Source organism: Bidens hawaiensis, unplaced genomic scaffold (genome assembly GCF_021521415.1).
Source record: "Bidens hawaiensis isolate Kalapana, Puna unplaced genomic scaffold, B.hawaiensis_p1.1 tig00002717_1, whole genome shotgun sequence".
NCBI lineage: Eukaryota > Viridiplantae > Streptophyta > Magnoliopsida > Asterales > Asteraceae > Bidens > Bidens hawaiensis.
The window spans coordinates 2,165,491-2,170,942 of NW_027491146.1; the positions used below are offsets into that span (position 1 = coordinate 2,165,491).

General features: G+C 32.9%; 1 pseudogene; it reads left to right on the forward strand.

The window, feature by feature from the left end:
• Positions 1-4,867, forward strand: LOC143620828 (NAD-dependent malic enzyme 59 kDa isoform, mitochondrial-like; annotated as a pseudogene).
• The last annotated feature ends 585 nt before the right edge of the window (positions 4,868-5,452 follow it).

Consider the following 5,452-nt stretch of genomic DNA (forward strand, 5'->3'; position numbering starts at 1 on the left):
ATGGCTTTCCATCTGGTATGAAAATTTCATGTTATATTGATAAATGCTATATAACTTCATAGAGTCTAGATCAGAACTTATAATTACATAATGCTTCCATTCTATAATTTAAGTTTAATTCCTATAAAACAATAAGACAGAATCTTTATCTATACCAATTATATGTTACTTTTTATCATTTACATAAAATATAACTAGCTTTATACTAATCAATGATTGTGATATTTTCAAGAGCAGAATGCTGGGTTTCCTTTGACCGAAAGAGACCGACTCGGTCTTCGTGGTCTCCTTCCACCACGTGTCATATCGTTTGAACAACAATATGAGCGTTTTAGTGAGTTCTATATTATTTAGAGCTCTGTTTTTGTATAAAATTTGTTTACTTTTAAGGATATCGTTTAAGTTGTAACACTATATTGGGTTTCCTTTGACCGAAAGAGACTGACTCGGGCTTCGTGGTCTTCTTCCACCACGTGTCATATCGTTTGAACAACAATATGAGCGTTTTAGTGAGTCCTATATTCTTTAGAGCTCTGTTTTGTATAAAATTTGTTTACTTTTAAGGATATCATTAAAGTTGCAACACTAATATCTGTCTATTATTAGTGGATTTGTATCGGTCGTTGGAAAAGAATACAACATGTCAGCCGGGTAATGTTGTGGTCTTGGCGAAATGGAGAATCTTGAATAGGCTACATGACATGAACGAGACATTATACTACAAAGTATGTTTACTGACAAACATTATACTGTATTGAATGATTGAACATGATGCATCAATGTATCATCGTCGTACCCAGTATATCCCACCAATAGCAAAGCTATGGTAGGATCTGAGGAAGGTAAGATGTAGACAACCTTACCTCAATCCCATAGGAATAGAGAAGCTGCTTTCGGTGAGACCCCCGGCTCGATAGTAGTTTTGCATCAAGCCTTGGACATAAGGCACATAACACTCAACCATCGGCACACCGGTCGATCGGTGCATGTACCCATGTCTTTCGGCTATCAACGCCACCACATGATGCCTGATTAACCTTCCGCCACTTTTAACATTATTTTCACTAGATTAGTAAAATAACGTCAAAATTACTGTAATTTCACTTTTAACGTATATGATACATCAATGTATGATGTTGTGAATTCTTATTTGCAGGTGCTGATTGATAACATTCAAGATTGTGCTCCAATAATTTACACTCCTACAGTATGTTTAGTATGCCAAAACTATTCAGGATTGTTTAGATGCCCACGCAAAATGTAGTTCAGTGCAAAAGATAAAGGAGAGATGATGTCAATAATCTATAACTGGCCTGCTAATGAGGTATATCATGGATTCCAAAAGTATTTATATATATTATGTGATCCCTTTTGTTTTAATATATGAATGTCTGTTTTTTTACGTGAACAAATTATTCAGGTAGATATGGTAGTGCTTACGGATGGTAGTCGGATTCTAGGTTTAGGTGATCTTGGAGTTCAAGGAATTGCCATTCCTATTGGGAAACTTGATATGTATGTGGTCACACATATACTTATACAAATTATAAAGATTCACACATTAAGTATGAGTAACGGGCAGCCAATCGAAGGTTGGAAGGAGATGAGTATATATCAATCGTGGATGAATTGATGGAAGCTCTTCATACACGTTGGCCTAAAGCCGTTATCCATGTTCGTATCTTTTCCGAGTTTTATTTATATATATTTGTTTTATACAAACGCATTTTAAAAATATCAGTTTGAAGATTTTCAATTTAAGTGGGCTTTTGAAACTCTTCAAGGATATTGAAAGAAGTACTGCATGCTCAATGATGACATCCATGTTAGAATTTATCTATTTTAATTCTTGAAATAATATTTGAAGATAAAAATTTATGCTGTTATTATGGTTTTTAGGGAACTGTTGGCGCTCCTATTATGGTCATCAGTTATTAGATTTTGTTGACCAAAAGATTGTTGTTGTTGGAGCTGGAAGGGCTGTTCAAAGAGCTCGAGGCTCGAAGTTCGGGCTCGTGGCTCGCTCGAAAAAAGCTCGATTGAAACTAGGTATAAAAAGTTGATTTGAAACATCCTGGGCTGATTTAGATCATTTTTGTAACCGAGCCAAAATCGATTCTGGCTCGGCTCAAGTCATGGCTCGGCTCGTGGGCTCGATCTTAAGCTCATTTAACTTCAAAATCAAGCTAGAGCCTAACTAAGTTACCCCGTTTAATTTCGAGCCCGAGCTCGAAAACACCCTGGCTCGACTCGGGCTCGACTAGTGAACAGCCCTAGCTTGGAAGGTAGTAAAAGATTATACTATAAATAATAATATTATACTATCAATACCATATTAGAGTAATTGTGATACATAGAACATCTAATTTTTTGTATTGTATTAAGTGCAGGGCTTGGTGTTCTTAAAATGGCCTATCAGGTTGTTTCAAAAATGACCGGAGGAAAACCAGCAAATCCTCAGTTTTACTTAATTGATAAAAATGTATGGTTTTACATGTTTGTCATTATTTCCATCTGTTTCACCTCTTTTAAGTTACAAATTTTGGCTTGCAGGGTTTGATTACAACAGAAAGAAGCGGTGTTGACCCGTCAGCTGCACCGTTTGCAAAAGCCATTGGTAAAGTTGAAAGGATAGGACTTCATGAAGGATCTGATCTTCTTGAAGTGGTACATATTTTATATTTATATATAAAAAGCATATTTATGTGTTTGGAGTTTAATTTACATATTTATATTTATATATATATTTATGTGATGGTGGTATGTAATAACGTGTAGTATGTGTTTGGCAGGTATCCTTTCCATTTTAACAAACCCAAACCTGAATGACTAGTTGGTGTCAAAAGTTGCTCATATGTAACTAGATATAGAAGAATGGTAGGAATAACAATTGGTTTTGTTTGCTTATAGATGTAGAATAACATTTTGTTTATATTGAACGTTTATGATAGAAATTTTTAGTTTTATTTGTGTATATGATTGAGTGTGTGTCAGTGAGTGTGTGTATATCATTTGTAATGTTTTTTATCAAAAAATTGACTTACTTGCAACCAATAAATGGTTGCTATAAAAAGAGGTCGCAAGTATTTAGCCAGCGGTCGCAACAGTGGTAGCAAAATTTCTGACTGTAACAGTGGTTACAAAGTTTGCGATGGAAAAAGTGGTCGCAAAATTTGCGATTGCAGCTGTGGTCGCAAGATTTGCGACTGCAGTAATAGTAGCAAAATTTGCCATCGCAGCAGAGGTAACAATATTTGCGACAGTCGTAAAATGGTTGCAATCTGCGATCGTCAATGCTTAATTTTCTAGTATTGTTTTTATTAAATATGTATTTTCAAAAGATAAATGTTTATCTTTTTAAGAGATTATTTAGTTTGTAATTTTTATGTATAACGATGAGCTTTTATTTATTATAACAAAAAAAAAAACTAAAAGAAAGGAGCCATTTATTATAACAAAAAAACTACTAGAAAGGAGCTAGTAGTCTTATAACTTGTAGCTTACAACCTTACATGCTAAAATGCTCAACTTACATCAACGTTAGGAAAATCAAAACTAAATCTGTTAAACATAATTTCAGACTCCAAGTCATAAGTCGGTGAACTTGAGGGACAAATAAGGACAAGTCGGTCATAGTTGGTTATGTTTCCTAATTACAACATGTTTCCAAATTTTTTTGTAATTATAATTGTTAATATCTTGACAAGCAAGTTAGGTTAGTCTATATAAACCAAGTCATGGTTAGGCATTATAAAACAGTGTGAGATGCATTCGAGTTACGGTTTTTCTAGAGGCACCCTCGAGATGTAACGGAGTTAGGGTTCTTCACAAGATATAACCGAGTTAAGGTTCATCCAGATACAACCAAGCTAGGGTTTGAGAGATTGTAATCAGTTTTTGAGTTAACCAAGCTATCTATCGGGACTTGAAAAACCAAGCTTGGGTTCCTCCAGTTATCTATCAGGACTTGAAAATCATGTTAACCAATCTATCATGGCAAATTTGCCATGTTTTTTACCCATAAATGCCCTTCACCTTGACAACTTACACCTTCTGTTTAGGGGCTGCCGCCCGCCATAAGAAACAAAAGAAAAAAAAATTATTATGTTATGCATGAGTGAAAATCCCTAGCATCCCCATAAAATTTTGCAATCGCCACTTGAAGACAGAAAGAAGATAAGAGATGTTGAACAAGATCAAGAACTCCAGTTAATTTCTATTAATCAGCTGCTCCGGCGACAATAACGGGATACATATGCTAACAAGGTAGCAATAGTAGATATGAGAACAATGACCTAATAGTCTAGCGCAAGTATCCTAACATGTGGTAACCTGTGGCTCAACCCACTGAGTTTTTTCCCAAACTAGTGTTGATGGAGAAACTATTTATTATTTTGGTGTTTATTGAAAACTATTTACAAAACTAGTGTTTTCCCTTTTTTAAACTTTTCACTTTTTACTTTTAAATCAACATATTATTGTATTTTTTTTATTTCTTCTATTAGTTAATCTATTATCTATTTTTTTCTTATATATTTTCATCTGATCAATACAATACCTTATTTTACATATATTTTATTTCTCATACAACCTTTTCTTATTTTTCTTTACTTGTTCTAAATCTTTCTTTTAATTACTTCTCTTATTTGGTTTTTTTTAATATATCATTTTGTTCCTTTTGTTTTAGAATATATATTGATCATTTTATGAATTTTATTTTCAGGATTTAATTCGGTATCGTAACAAACATAACCAATTCCAATCAAATTTGTGTCAGATAGTAGCCACGATATATGGGTTTAACCAACGCCCGAGTTTTACCAATTATATGTTGTTATTTTTTTGTATTAAATAGGTTCAGTTTTAGTTTTCATGTTTACTTCCGGTGCTGTATAACCTAACCGATACTAGCAGAATTCGTGTCGAATAGTTTCCGCAATTTCTAGGTTTTACCAACGCCCGTCTTGTAATTTTATTTTTAATCTTTAAATATGATATTTTACGAATTTTTTTTTGTTAGTTCCGGTATTATAGCAAATCTAACCATTACTGATGTAATTCGAGCTAATGTCGATTAGGTTCCATTGGTACCACAACTAAACACGAAAAATAAATTCATAAAATTAACATATTTAAAAAATAACACTTAAAATCGGTAAAACCAAATGTTGTAGCGACTATTTGACGCGAGTTCAAGCTTTATTAATTAGATTTGTTACAGTACCTGAACTAAACCAAAAAAACAAATTCCGTAAAATGAATATATATTTTTTAGAAAAACAAAAGGACAAGAAAATATATTAACTAAAAACATCAAATAAGAGAAGAAATAAAATAACAAAAAAAATATTTAGAAAAAATAAGAAAAAGTTGAATGATAAAAAAAAATCAAAAGAAGCTATCAGATTAATCAAACGAAAATTTATAAGTATCAAATAGAAATAAATAATGG